Source organism: Dermacentor andersoni, chromosome 2, assembly GCF_023375885.2.
Source record: "Dermacentor andersoni chromosome 2, qqDerAnde1_hic_scaffold, whole genome shotgun sequence".
NCBI classification, from domain to species: domain Eukaryota; kingdom Metazoa; phylum Arthropoda; class Arachnida; order Ixodida; family Ixodidae; genus Dermacentor; species Dermacentor andersoni.
The window spans coordinates 177,957,784-177,973,417 of NC_092815.1; the positions used below are offsets into that span (position 1 = coordinate 177,957,784).

Below are 15,634 nucleotides of genomic sequence, written 5' to 3' on the forward strand. Positions count from 1 at the left end.
CCTTCTCCGCCGGCCAAGAGGGGGAAACGCGCTTTCCGATCGCTCAAGGTTGCGCGGACAAAGCCTAACTCTAGCGTCTAGGAAAAGCTTAACCAGGTGCGATGGCGGCACGCATAGCGTGGGAAGCTAGCCGCCAGAATAACTATACCAAGGACTGCTGCTGATGAGGGCGAAATACCTTCGTGTAATTATAATAACCCTAATAGGACTACTTTCGAAAAAAAAAAAAAGGAAACGGCCCAGAGGGCTATACTACGAGAGCTATGACTGATAGTTTTCTCTCTCTCTCTATATATATATATATATATATATATTCATCTCATCTATGGGATCGCATGCGCGCGCTGTTTCTTTGTCTCTGCGTGTAGTACAGTGAAGAGAGCCAGTTTAAGGGCGGAGAAGAAGAAAGAAGAGAAAAGCAAAAACTGCAGCGCCGTGGTTTTAAAGCGCACCCGTGGTAGAGAAACGGAATGCGATATAAGCGTGCGTAGCCATGATACGCACATGACAAACTGCCTTAAAATATTTAGACTTGAGGGAAAGCTTCGTTAGCAAACGATAGCACGGCAATCAGCACTCGAATATAATTATAACTCTAATAATAATTGTAAATATTCATCTCATCTATGGGATCTAATGCGCGCGCTGTTTCTTTGTCTCTGCGTGTAGTACAGTTAAGAGAGCCAGTTTAAGGGCGGAGAAGAAGAAAGAAGAGAAAAGCAAAAACTGCAGCGCCGTGGTTTTAAAGCGCACCCGTGGTAGAGAAACGGAATGCGATATAAGCGTGCGTAGCCATGATACGCACACGACAAACTGCCTTAAAATATTTAGACTTGAGGGAAAGCTTCGTTAGCAGACGATAGCACGGCAATCAGCACTCGAATATAATTATAACCCTAATACTAATTGTAAATATTCATCTCATCTATGGGATCTAATGCGCGCGCTGTTGCTTTGTCTCTGCGTGTAGTAGTTGAGAGAGCCAGTTTAAGGGCGGAGTAGTTGGAAGGCATACTTTCTAGGAAAAATGGCCGCTCAAGGAGAAGAGCGAACTCGAGCGGCTTTAGAGGCTAGGAAAACTGCCTTAAAATATTTAGACTTGAGGGAAAGCTTCGTTAACAAACTATAACACGGCAATCAGCACTCGAATAAAGCCCCTTTAAACCACCGCCGACCTTGGCGCCATCTGGTACGTAAGAACGCTACTAACTGCCGAGTCCGTCGTTCAGTGCATGGGCGCGGCGTGCAGCCTCGTCAAAATAAAGCTAGGGCTGTGACGAGGGTGCTTGGTTGTTTTAACGCGATAGCCTTAGAACGCAAGCTCGAAGAAAAACCCATATGATTCAAAATTGGAAAGAAATCAGAGCTTTCTTACTCATTCATTTCTAGAAAAGTTTCGTTAAGTCGATTTTAACGCGAGCTAGTTTCGTTAATTCGGGTTGATGACAACATTGAACCCGGTAGGTACCGGTTGGGGAATGGAAATTTATTAGTTAGATCGGAACTTCGTAAAATCAGGTTTCGTTAGATCGAGTTTTAACCGCATGTGCCATAAGGTAATTACTTAACAAATGATTTGTGAATTTTTGTTAATTAGTCGGTTATCCCTCTGAATTTGTTTGTGCAAGTGATGTCCGCCTCGTCGAGTAGACCAGCTCATCAACTTGAATTGGGCTATGTGCCACCGGCATTTTTTTTAAATTTCAAATTATTCGCTGAATTACCCGGTGTGCAGAAAGGGCAGCATCATACAGCCGTCGTCGTGTGCCCCCCCCCCCCCCCCCCCCCTATCTTCGGCCGGGTTAGTCAACTCAGGCACATTTTACCAGGCTATAATTACAGCCACGTCTTTAACTTGCCTTCGCCGTACAGTTTTGCTTAGGCCACACTTGCAAGTTCTCAAACGCACTTTTGGTATCTGTACGGGCTCCAGTTAGCAACATGTTCCTTTTTTCCATTTTAGTGCTGACTGCACGCGTGCATACGCAAATCCAAGCAACATATGTACCGCGCAAGCTTTCCGTTATCGGAGAGGAGAAAATTTTGAATTTGCCGGATATAAATTTTCATAGCAGATCACCGAACAATGCTATTCACACCCCACTGTCGATTTCTCCGAGATAATTACTTCTGCAAACAAGCGTCGAGAGGGTGAGTATCTGTGCGAGTGAAGCAGCATCTGTCTTTCTTATTTTTTTCTTTAATAATTCAAGGTCGTCGCCCAACGAACTTCGTGTTGAGGTGCACGGAGTGACGACGTCTAGGATTATTCTTTCCTTGAACGAGAAAGGCGACGTGAGTTTGGACGGCGCCATCTACGACATTGTATTCAACCGATTGAGGCCTTTCATAGAGAAGAAGGTTGGCGAAGCCCTGGTCCAGGAGCTCCGAAAATTGGCAGCGGGTACACTCGGGGCAGTGAAGCTATACGCCGCCGCGGCTGGCACGGAGCGCGCCATTCGTCCAGAAGGTGAGCAAAGCTAGTGGCACACGTACTAGGCCGAAACGGCAAGCACGCGTTAAGGGCAAGTGGGGAATGGGACAGGAATGTTATAGAATTAGGGTTCCGTGGTTTCGCTCAAAGCTGAAGCACAGGAAAGCATATTGCGCCGAGCTTATTTTCAGACGGTTGGTTGAAACTGAAAGTGTCGGCGTTCTAGATCAACAACGACACGGAAAAGAGTGCATATGGACAACTCAGTTCATTCCATATACTATTCTTAAATGTCATCGTACTGAAGCACCTTATATTTAGCGTGAAGATCAGAAAACATTAAAGGCTAAATCATAAAAAAGTGCAGTAGCTTTAGTCGAAAAGTGGTGGCATTCAGAAGAAATATTCCGCTAATTTAATGTTACCTATCTTCCATATGTAGATAAATAAAATAAATAAGTTAATCAGCAATTAAATAACGTTGTGCCCGCACTTTCGTTTTGCAGATTCGCCAGTTACCCGCGTGTGGAAAACGGGAGTGAATGCTGCCTCGAGTTATTTGGCCCGCATACAGGGCAGACTTTCTAGGCGGCGTGACAGCAACGGATATTCAGGATCAAGCAGAGACATAGGCAGGCTCACGGGACAGCGCCAGCTGGGTGTCCTCGACGGCTGCCTGAAAACGCTTGTGGTGTCGACGGGATTCGAGCCCGCATCTCTTCCCGACGATCTCGAACCGTTTGCTTTCTCCCTAGGCCAGATACAGGTGACCGCGGTGTTGGAATCGCACCGCTGGCACGAGTTGTTGCAAACTCAGCGCTGACACCTGTTGTTGCAATCGGGTCGCAAGCCCCAAGGGTAGCGTTGGCCTGGCGGCCTGGGGCACTGGAAGCATCCGAAGGTCCCGGCAAAGCATGAGTCGACTGGTAACAGAACAACTGGTTTATTCTAACATCGCAAAAGAGCGGGCGGTCAGGTCGACCGAAGTGGAGAGACGGGAGAGCACGTTACTCTACAGAAGAAATCGGAGCCCCTCCCTCGGCGTCCGGGGGCAGCTGCTCTTATAGTCTCGGAGTTGAGGGCGAGAAGGAACGCCTCGTCACTGGCGCACGTGACGGCGCCACGGACACGCTGAGAGACAGGTTGAGACGAGTGTAGTGACGCATCGCCAGGCCGGCGCCGTGGTCAGACCTCCTCGCTTCACTCTTGGGGAGCTCCTCTCCCCGGCTGCCGCGCTTTGACAAGCGTGGGCACACACACACACACGCACACACGAAGACACGTGGCACTGAAACACGCCTGGACGCGCTTGGCGGGGAGGCGTATCGGCGGCGCTGAACGGGCCAAAATGTCCGCCGCTTTGAACGAAGCCCCGGCGTCCGTTGCATCCGCGCCGGCTATACCGCGCGTCGTAGGCGAAACGTAACAGACCGCCCCGCCGGGGGAAGGAGATCCCGATGGTCAGGGGACTGCATCCGCTGTCCGGAGGGATGTCGCTCGATGATGCACATAACCGAAGTCGGGCGTCCGTCGGCGTTTCTTGAGCGCAGCGCACGGAGAAGGCCTCGTTCTCTCGTTCAGGTTCACACAGGACACTGCAATGTGACTTCGGGAGAGTTGACATTTTTGTTCTCGTTCCCGGCAAGCGTTAGAACTACGCCGAAAGTCAACCGCTCAGTCAGCAAGCACGGCACAACCCTCACTAAGCCCTGCCAGGCTCTTTCCCCTTTTATACTACTGCCTAGTTCCTTACAGTAGCTTAGCAGCACTCAGAACGCGTCCATAAATCGGAAAATTGCACTAGAAAGCACATCATCACTTTGCACACTACACAAAAGCAATATGTTAAAAATCCTGCCTCAGGAAGAAAAACATCAGTAACAAACAATTTTGAGGCTGATTCCCACGTTAGGGGCTTCGACTTAAGCCATCGGCGTTACCGTTGAGACTCCCCTTTTTGTAACGCACCTCAAAGGAATATTGTTGCAAAGCGAGGCTCCAGCGCAGGAGGCGGCCATTTGTGGAAGAGATGGTCTGCAGCCATTGGAGAGGGCAGTGATCCGTCTCGAGGCATGCGAAGCGGAGAACGCAGCGAGCGACCGTACACTAGCTCAGCTGGCGAAAACCCCGTAGCCGCATGCGGCGCGGTCCCTAATGCAAACCTCACCCCAGGCAGACACAGCTCCCAGTCAGTTTCGTGTTCAAACCACAATGCTCTCAACACGCGCTTCATGACGGAGTGGAGCTTCTCAACGGAATTCGACTGGGGGTGGTGCACTGAGCTGTGTAACAGCTTTACCCCGCACCTTTCGAGAAAGGCTGTCGTCAAAGCGCTAGTAAACACTGTGCCCTGATCTGATTGGATTTCCGCAGGAAAACCAACTCGCGCAAATATGGACAGTAGTGCATTGACTATCTCAACTGAGCTGAGTTCTTTAAGCGGCACTGCTTCAGGGAACTTTGTCGCTGGGCAGATCACAGTCAAAATGTGTCTGTACCCCGTGGTTGTTACCGGCAGAGGTCCCACTGTATCAATAACAAGCCGTCTAAAAGGCTCCGTAATGATAGGCACCAACTTCAACGGCGCCCTCGATTTGTCCCCTGGTTTGCCTATCCGCTGACAGGTGTCACATGTCCTCACAAAGTGGTCTGCGTCCCGAAAACACCCTGGCCAATAGTACTCTTGCAAGAGACGGTCCTTAGTTTTCTTAACTCCTAGGTGTCCGGACCACGAACCCCCATGCGACAAGCGCAACAGATCCTGACGATAGCATTGAGGCACGATCAGCTGATCGAACTCCACTCCCCTGCGGTCTAGATACTTCCGGTACAGGACGCCACCTCTTTCCACAAAGCGAGCATTTTTCTTGGCGATACCTTCCTTGACAATGCAGCTTATGTTTTCTAGGCTGCCATCCTTCTTTTGCTCGGCTATCAAAGCCGCCCGGCTGACTTTTAGCAACCCATTAAGTCCGTCTGACGTAGGCGCGATGAGCAAATCTGCAGATAGCTCTTCTAACTTTCCCGTGTCGGGCATTTCCTCTCCAGTATCTGGTGCCTTTAACGCTACAGGCTCAATCTTATTCAGTTCGGACGTGCTCTGAATATCAGCTTGCTGCGCCTCTGACCCTTTTTCATTGTTCGACAACGTCGGCCCCGCAACTACCGCCTTTGCAGCGAGCTCCCGAACCTTCGATCTGGTTAAGGCCTGAACGCTAGCCTCACCAAACAAAAGCCCCTTCTCGCGCAGGAGGTGATCGGACCTGTTCGAAAATAGGTACGGGTACTGGGGGGGCAGCATAGATGACACTGCCGCCTCCGTCTCAAGCGCTCCGAAAGGTCCTTCAATCAGCACTTTTGCTACGGGCAGACACACGCTGTGAGCTTCCACGGCTTGCTTGATCCATGCGCACTCGCCCGTGAACATATCGGGTTCTACGTAAGAGGGGTGAACTACATCCATTGTAGCTGCGGAATCGCGAAGCACTCGGCACTCTTTCCCGTTCACGAGGAGGTCTCGCATGTAAGGCTCGAGAAGCTTCATGTTCTCGTCAGTGCTGCATAAAGACAAAAACACGACTTTTGTTTTAGTTTCTGGACACTGCGCCGAAAAGTGACCCGGCTTCTGGCACGTATAACAAACGCGCGCTTGCCTCGTCTCGAACCGCTTTCTGCGTTCGGCTTCGGCTGCCGCCGTCTCCTTACGTTCGGTCGGACTGCTTTCACTCGCATCCGCACTACGTGTGTCCCCATTTGCTCTCATGGGCGTGAACTTCGGCCTCTCAAACTTGGAGCCAAATTCACCCTTTTGACCGTCCTTAGCTCCACGAGCCCGACGCGTCACAAACTCCTCGGCTAGCTCAGCGGCTCGAGCCACCGTACTAACGTCTGGCCTATCCAAGACCCAGTACCGCACGTTCTCAGGTAACCGACTATAAAACTGTTCTAGCCCGAAACACTGCAGAACTTTCTCGTGGTCACCAAACGCTTTCTCTTCTTTGAGCCACTCCTGCATGTTTGACATAAGCCTGTAGGCAAACTCTGTATATGACTCACTTTTGCCTTTCTCATTTTCCCGAAACTTCCGACGGAACGCCTCCGCTGACAGCCTGTACTTTTTTAGCAGACTCGATTTCACTTGGTCGAAATCCTCTGCCTCCTCTCTCTTCAAGCGAGCGACTACGTCGGCCGCCTCGCCGGGTAACAAAGTGAGCAAGCGCTGTGGCCACGTTTCCCGAGAGAACCCCTGCTTCTCGCACGTTCGCTCAAAGTTAACCAGGAACAAACCAATGTCCTCTCCAAGCTTAAACGGCCGCATCAGGTCAGTCATTTTGAACAATACTCGTTCTCCTGCACCGTGTGCCTGACTTCCATTACGAGCGCGTTCCATCTCTACCTCGAGACGCTTCATTTCCAAAGCGTGTTGACGGTCGCGCTCTTTTTCTTGTTGCTCTCGCTCTATCTGTTCTTTACGTTCACGCTCCTGTCTTTTTGCCCGCTCCTCAATGGTCTCAAGGCATTCCGACAGCTCGTCATCCTCAGCTTCTAACTCGAGAATAGCCCTTAGCAGTTCTGGTTTTCTGAGTTTGTCTGAGACATCCAGACCCAACTCTCTTGCGAGCTCCAGCAATATCGGTTTGCGCAACGACTTCAAATCCATGGCTGCTCTGAATGCTGCTTTCTCTACTGCCTACTATTGTCTTGCCGCAATGTAACCCGGCAGCAACGACAACCACAATTACCAGCTCTGTTTCTGACACTAACAAAAGCCTGGCAAAACTCAGTAGAAGAAAGTCCCGCACTCACCAAACCTCGCAGCCAAGAATTCAGCGCAGTCGTTCCGCTGCAGGCAACCAGTCATCACACAGGGCTCGTTGCACTGCTCCCGGATGGTCGTTGTGCTGCTCAGCATACAGTCAACTGCATCTCTTCGCTGCTGGCCTCCGTTGTCGCGATCTCACCGCTACCAGCCAGTTGTTGGAAATCGCACCGCTGGCACGAGTTGTTGCAAACTCAGCGCTGACACCTGTTGTTGCAATCGGGTCGCAAGCCCCAAGGGTAGCGTTGGCCTGGCGGCCTGGGGCACTGGAAGCATCCGAAGGTCTCGGCAAAGCATGAGTCGACTGGTAACAGAACAACTGGTTTATTCTAACATCGCAAAAGAGCGGGCGGTCAGGTCGACCGAAGTGGAGAGACGGGAGAGCACGTTACTCTACAGAAGAAATCGGAGCCCCTCCCTCGGCGTCCGGGGGCAGCTGCTCTTATAGTCTCGGAGTTGAGGGCGAGAAGGAACGCCTCGTCACTGGCGCACGTGACGGCGCCACGGACACGCTGAGAGACAGGTTGAGACGAGTGTAGTGACGCATCGCCAGGCCGGCGCCGTGGTCAGACCTCCTCGCTTCACTCTTGGGGAGCTCCTCTCCCCGGCTGCCGCGCTTTGACAAGCGTGGGCACACACACACACACGCACACACGAAGACACGTGGCACTGAAACACGCCTGGACGCGCTTGGCGGGGAGGCGTATCGGCGGCGCTGAACGGGCCAAAATGTCCGCCGCTTTGAACGAAGCCCCGGCGTCCGTTGCATCCGCGCCGGCTATACCGCGCGTCGTAGGCGAAACGTAACAGCGGGTAACGTGACCGGCCTCTCGAACGTCTTCCTCTTCCTCGCGCGCTCTGGCCGAGGCCGACGCCGCGTCGCTATTGGCCTAATAGCATCACGTGGGCCCTCGCGCCCTGCTTCAGCGCCATTTTCACTCGAGAAGTGTCTACGGAGTGGCGAGGAGCGCATGTTGGCGTCGTTGCTACGCTCGAGCGGTTAAATGCATGGCCTTGGTGTCACCCAAGAGATTGCGCCCGGAAGTCTCTGAGGCCAGGCCCAGCTGCGTGTGCAGCTCGCCTTAGGGAAACAGAGAAGTGACAAATTTTTCGCACCGGCCGCGCGTAGCCTCGCAGCGTGGCGCGACTTGCGCATGACCACCGTGACTGCGCTGGTGAGATCTCGGAGGTCATGCCCCGCTGCCCCTGCCTGCACGGCGCGCAGAAGTGAAGGCACTCATCTTTCTCACCGCTGCGTGGCGCGCAGTCAGGCACGCGCAAGAGAGAGTTCATTGGAGAAGTGCGATAGTGAGCTGATGTGCCGGTGTGCATCTACGCGCGGCGGTGAAAGAGACCAGTGGGCCTCTTCGATTTTCGCAGTTCTGGCAGCCCGCTGGCAGCCAGATGACAGCCAGCTAGTTCCGGTTCTGACAGGAAGTCACGTGGGCTGGGATCCCAAGACATCCCGAACCTGTCCGAAGTTTGCAAAATCGAACGCCGGTCAGCTGGCCAAATGTAAACATGCTACCGGCATGGCAGCGCCCGGCGAGGCCGGCGCGCGCTCGGCGTAGTCGGCCCATTTATGCGTTGCCAGCTTGACAATATATACTTGCATTCAGGAATACGATCACTTCCGCGCGATTTCCCGCGACTCGGCGCACGACGCGTACTGGGCCAACCTCGCCTTGCACAGCGCAACAGATGGCCTCCGACGCAGCGGATGACAAGACGCGAACTGCTCGCAGCGATAACGTCTCCCACCGGCGGCATTGATGAGTTGGCGCTATGGCATCACAAGACATGTAAAAGCAGGTTATCGGGTACGTCTGATACGCATAAAATTTCGCGCCGACTTGCTTGGGCTTCGATTTCAGAAATTTTGTTGTGGCTGATGGTGCTTCTCATTTTGACCCTAAGGAGCTGGGGTCGCGGCTGTCGCATGAGAATGCACGTCGCCTGTGACCAGCGAAACGTTTCACACGAAAAACAACATTGGTCGCAATCATGAGAGCAATAAGCCAATTAATGTACGTGTGTCTAATGTACCGAGTGCAATCAGCGTATTCTTAGATTAACGGCCTGCAGTTCGAACACATCGGTTTCGAGCTGCCACTTAACATACGACGGAGAGACGGAGCGAACACGGGCTAGCTGCAAAGCCTTCGCTAACTGCAGAGAAAGGAGAGATATACATACGCGAGATATGTGAAAAGGAACGCCACCAGTGAAAGACGAACCCAAAATGTACCGCAATGTGTGAATGAGCGTCTACAACTTGCGTGGAACACGATGCAGATAACATGTACGCATGAGAGCGCGGCGCGCTGTTCACCGCCGCGAAGAAGCAATCGGGACACACACACGCACATGTACACACACACAAAAGCTTCAAACGGTTCACCAAGGCTGGTATCACACCACTTCGCCATGCGGAACGGAGCGTTAGCATTTAAAGAGATAACGATAGGAGCAAGGAAATCCGAAGATGACCGTAGACAGTTGGCTGAGCTAGGTAAATGTAAGTCCTCAAGCGCCCGCGTTGCAATCCGTGAAGTCCTCGCAAAGATGGCGGCGAGCGCCCATCGCCTATTTTAGTCGTCTGCTAGCCAGAGAACTTCCAGAGAGCAGCCAGACCAAAATCGTCCTGGCAGGTTCTGGCAGCCCGCGGGTAGCCAGAACCGTCCAGCCCGAGCAAAACGAACGCCCGGTGGAAGTGCGTCGCTCGGTGGGCGGAGCAACCCGAGAAAAAATTGGAGGACGCTTAAGCTTCGCCTTCAAGAGTGGGATAGCGTTATCGCACCCCGTTCGCACCGCCTACTCAAACGTGCTACGCCAGCCAAACCTCGCGATCGGCAGAGATAGCCGGGCGCCGACGCGCCATGAAGGCGGACGCGGTCATTGGGCGAGTGGCGCGCCACGTGTCGGGGCAGCGCCGTACATTGCGAGGAAGGGGTCTTCTGTGTTTGCTGCAAGATGGCTCCGCGTGTGCGCGGAGCGCAAAAGAAATTTAGCGGGAACGTACTTGGCTACTCGTGAAAATGCGACTTCTGTAAGTTACACGGTCATAATTACCGATATACACCGCAGTATAACTTTCTACGGCACGTTTCTAAGGCAACACCGCATTCACTAGAGGCGATTTTGTCCCGTTTTGAAGGAACGAACTCGTGGCTGAGTCATTCTGCTTCTGGACGCCGTGCAGTACGGACGCAGAATGGAGGGCTCCTCGAGAGCTGCGAAAGCGGCCGACGTTGGCCGTGGTACCCCGTGTTCTGCGTTGCCCAAGGATTACCGTGTCATCTTGCCTCCGTTACCAACAGGTGAAGGACAAAGGCGCGCAGTTGTATTGCACTGCGACGTCACTGGACGGCCTTATAGAATCGACGACTTCCGGAAGCCCTTGAAGGATGCTGGAGTAATTCAGCAAGTAGGTGGAATTGGCGCCTACCAAATGTCGCACGTGTGGCTGCTGAACATGAAGACAGATGAGGCAAAGCAGACGCTGCTAGACGCCGGACCACTACTGGTGAAGAACCGGCCATGCCTCGTCATTGATCCAGCGAGGCAAGAACTCAGGATTAAGCTACATTGGGTTGCGTTCGACGTCACCTCTGAGACCATTCGACGAGCCTTCCGAGAGTATGGCGAGATAAAGGAAGTCATCAGTGATCGGTGGAAGGCCGAGGACTTTGAGGGCGCCGAGTCAACGACTCGTCTGGTGCGTCTTCTGCTGCGTGATGGTGTCACACCAGACCGCATCCACATCAGATGCGTCTTGGTAGCGGCACTGCGCTAGTGGTTGTGCCTGGACGTGCCCCGTTATGCCTTCGTTGTCACAACACTGGACACATACGACGTGAATGCCGAGTGCCCAGGTGTGCTGCCTGCCGAGCGTTCGGGCATGAGCAGGCTAATTGTACTCGCTCGTACGCCAGAGTTGCAAGCGTAGGCGGTGAAGCAGACCGGAGCGAGATGCTCATGGACGAAGAGGAAGCGGAGAGCGTGGCTGGGATGGTGGCGTCTATCAGCGACGCGGCCGCAGTGGCGGCGTCCACCAGCTCAGCAGGTTCGCAAGAGAACAAGGCTGCAGACGCTCGGGCAGCAGACGCCACTCTGGAAGACGCTTCGACAGGAAAGTACGAAGAAGGTTCAGCAGAGCGCCCTTCTGAAACCCACTCTTTAGGAAAGCAGCTGCCACTAAGTGCGTCCGGGAGTGGTGAGAAAACAGCTGAACTCAAGACCGCAGTAAGCGAGGTCGTTGCGACGCTCGAAGACAGTGATTCGACGGATGAGGCTGCGATGGACGCCGAGGCAACACCTACGAAGCGCCGTCTCGGCAAAGCAAGCACGGCTTCTCAAGACACCCGGCTACGAGCAACGGAGAGGCGTGGGACCGAGCCTGGAACCAAAAAGCCTCGGGTGGCCACCAGCCATCAGCGGTCGGCGTCGCTTACACGCGGCGGCGGCAAGTCGACGCCCTGAGCGTCGACTGGACTGTGTGTTGCTACAAGGCAAGGTCTGTGAGGGGAGCGCCGTAGGCTCGGTCTGGTGTCACTCGCCAATATGGAGTCCTTAGAGAGGTCGATAAATATTGCAACACTTAACGTCCGAGGGCTTAGTGCCAAGAGGCGGCAAAACCAACTTTACCGCCTCGTAACGGAGCACGATTTTGATATTGTAGCCATTCAGGAGACCAAAGTAGAGAGAGAGGATCAGACAGAGCGTATGGTGCGTCCTTTCACGAGACGCTATAACGTGTGTGTTGCCCATGCGGTGGGGAGGTCTTCGGGGTGCATTTTGTTAATTCGGCAGTCTTGGTGCTGTAGTGCAGTCGGTGACTTCCTGTGAGTCTGGCCGTTTCATTGTATCTGACTTTTCCCTGTCAACAGAAAATTGGCGAGTAATTTGTCTTTATGCACCAACTCAGGCTCAAGAGCGAAAGCTTTTTTTTGAAGAAATGGAGACGTACTTGAAATGCGAGCGTAGACTAATCCTGGCGGGAGATTTCAATTGTGTCTGTACGGAACGTGACAAAACCAGTGGGAAACACAATGATGCAAGTACTGCTGTATTGAAAGACTTGATTGCGGAATTTAATCTAGAAGACGTGGGTGAATGTCTTTGCGGTGGAAAAGCGGTCCTCTTTACCCACTTTCAGGGTGCGAGCCATGCTAGACTTGATAGAGTGTACGTGTCGGCTGAACTAATTCAGTCGTGTCGAGATTATCGAGTCACACCTGTTGCATTTAGTGATCATTGTTTGGTTTCTTTCCGTGTTGGAAAGGGAAAAACAAATAGCAAAGAATTTTCCTGGGATCTTTGGAAATTTAATGCAACCTTGCTGAAAGACGACGAGTTTTGTGAGCAGTTTCGCAAGGCTATAGATAAAACAACAACTCAAAACTTAGATAGTTGGGGACACAAATGGGAAGTTTGTAAGCAAACAATTAAATTGAAAGCACTTGAAAGGGCCAGTGTTTTAAGTCACGCGAAAAAAGAACTCGAGTCCCGTCTTAGATTGAATCTGAAGCAATTGTTGGAAGCTGAAAGTATACAACCCGGTTATTTCTTAGAAGACATAAAAAGCATAAAGCAAAAACTTGAGCTGATAGACCAAGAGCGATACAATGGAGCATTGATTCGAGCCAGAGCTGAAAAATGGTGCACAGGAGAAATGCCGACAAAACGTGCCTTGGGAGTCGAAAAGAAATATGCTTCCCAAAATGCAATAACAGAAATAGAACATAATGGGGTACTGTCTACCAACAAAGAAACAATAGCAAGCTGTTTTTTTGAATATTACAAAGTATTGTTTTCTCGTAGCCAAGTTGACACTGATAGATTTAAAAAAGACTTCATGTCATTGATGCCAACATTAGATGATGAAACTAAGGAAGTATTAGAATTGCCCATAACAGTAGAGGAAGTTAAGGATGCGATTGACCATTTAAATAATGGCAAATCACCGGGACCGGATGGCTTAAGCGCTGCATTGTACAAGGCGTTTAAGGGTGTTATCGCGCCTGTTTTGACTGAAGTATACAACGAGGCTTACGCGAGCAAACATCTACCGCCGTCCTTTTTGTCAGCACACACGGTACTAATACCAAAAACTGAAGACCCAATCAAATTACGTAACGTCACATCGTATAGGCCGATTAGCCTGACAAATATAGACTATAAAATATTAATGATAGTATTGGCTAACAGGTTGCAGACCGTAATGAAAGATTTAGTAGGTCCACATCAAACGTGCGGAATAAAAGGAAGGACAATTATGACAAATATACACATAGCACGATCAATCCTTGAATGCTGTGACGCAATGCAACTAAGTGTTGCTATGCTGCAAGTTGACCTTGAGAAGGCATTCGACCGCGTGCCGCACGATCTGCTTCTATGTATGCTTGAATATGTGAATGTAGGCAATGTGATCAGCGAGGGTGTGCGGATGGCTTACGCCGGATGTACGACGAGATTGATAATAAACAAATCAGTAGGTGAATACATACCAGTACAGCGCTCGGTCAGACAAGGGGGCCCATTATCACCGCTTCTTTTTTGCATATATATTGAGCCCTTTTGTCTAAGCGTAATTAGGAACAACGCGATACGTGGATTTCAGTTACATCAAGCCGAGGTAAGCCTTCTTGCTTACGCTGATGACATTGCAGTTTTCTGTGTTGATCATGAAAGTATAATGCATACCGTCAATGCTGTTAAAAGTTTCTGTCAAGCAAGTGGTAGTGCAGTAAACTGGGACAAGTGCGTTGGGTTCTGGCATGGGGAATGGGACGTCGCACCAAGGATGTTTTTGAACATTAAATGGCAAGAAACACCGACAAAATACCTAGGAGTACCCCTACAGTACTACTCTGACAATGAGCCTTATTGGAAAAAACAAACAGAGGTGTTACGTGAAAATGCACAAAAGTGGAAAGGATGGGATAAGTCGATTTTCGCACGGGCCACGACGTGCAACCTATTTCTTGTAAGCAAGCTATGGTATGTAATGCAAGTTTTGCATTGCAGCAGGTTAAATGTACAAAAAATGCACAGAGTGTTCGCGGTCTTTATCTGGAGCTCTCTATGGGAAAAAACGAGCCGAACAAATCTGTTTAAAAGAGGGAGTGATGGTGGGCTTGGTCTAGTGCATCTGTATGTTAGACAACTCGTCAGTCGATTTGTTTTTCTCAGAGATGTAGATCATACCTTTCTCAGAACTATGATTCAACTGAGGCTGGGTAAAGTGCTACCAGAGTTTGTTGTGTCTTCGGTTTGTCAGCAAGGACCAGTACGTGGATATCTAAAAGAAGTGGTGTCATCTTTCCGCTTCTTATCGGTGCGTTTTTCTTTGCAATATTTGACAGATGTGTCACGCAAAAAACTGTACAAGGACCTTGTGGATGTGTTATTTCCTGTGCCATTGTATCGTGAATTATACTGTGCAGGCAAAGGAAAAGATGTTTTGAAACGCGTTAAAAAAATGCTAGTTGCGCCAGGGGTTAAAACCTTTTTTTTTTAAGCTGCACACAGGAACCTTACCTGTTAAAACATGGTTAGAAGAAAAGGGTTTATTTGTTCCGTGGGGTACTCATTGTTTGTTATGCAAAAAACCAGAGACAATTGAGCATGTGTTTTTAGATTGCTGGGGTGGAGTGTTCTTCTGGGACATCTTACAGAGAACCTTGAAAAAAGAGTTGCCATTAAGTCCGCACGGAATCCGTTATCTCACGGTCGAAAACGACGATGGTGTGCCTTTCGATCTGGTTATGCTTCTGGGCCTGCACAGTATATGGCGAACTCGGACGGCTGTACACAATGCGGATATTGACGCTAGACCGGTTCGCGAATATTTTTGCGAATCGGTGTCCCATTTTGTCGAAGTGCAGAAGGTGCAGTCGTATGTACCAGAGTGGGTTCCAAGATTAGAAATGTTGTTGCAGATGCCGAAATACTGATGGCTTGTAGTCAGCAAACAGCTGACGGTTCTCGGCACTATTATCTTGTTAATCTGTTCTTCTGATCTCGTAAACTCTGTGAAAAGCGAGGCAATAAAGAAAAAAAAAAAAAAAACTCGTGGCTGAGTGGTAGCGTCTCCGTCTTATACTCCGGAGACCCTGGTTCGATTCCCACCAGCCCATCTTGCAAAATGTTTTTTTTTATTTATGAAGTGCCTTCTCGGATTTATCGCTCACGGCCAACGCCGCTGACACCGACGCCGAAGACACCGGTTTTTCTGCGACGCGAGCTCCTTAACGCTGTCGCGTTAAAACGAAGACGCTCTGGCTGGCTTTGGCAGCCCGCGGGTAGCCAGAAGTGGAAAATCGAAGAAGCGCAGTGTTGTACGACGACGCATTCTGACGCGGGGACGCGGGGGT

At 50.9% G+C, this 15,634-nt stretch overlaps 1 pseudogene; it reads left to right on the plus strand.

Moving 5' to 3' along the window:
* The first annotated feature begins 10,299 nt into the window (after positions 1–10,299).
* On the plus strand, positions 10,300–12,555 carry LOC140215976 (uncharacterized; annotated as a pseudogene).
* The last annotated feature ends 3,079 nt before the right edge of the window (positions 12,556–15,634 follow it).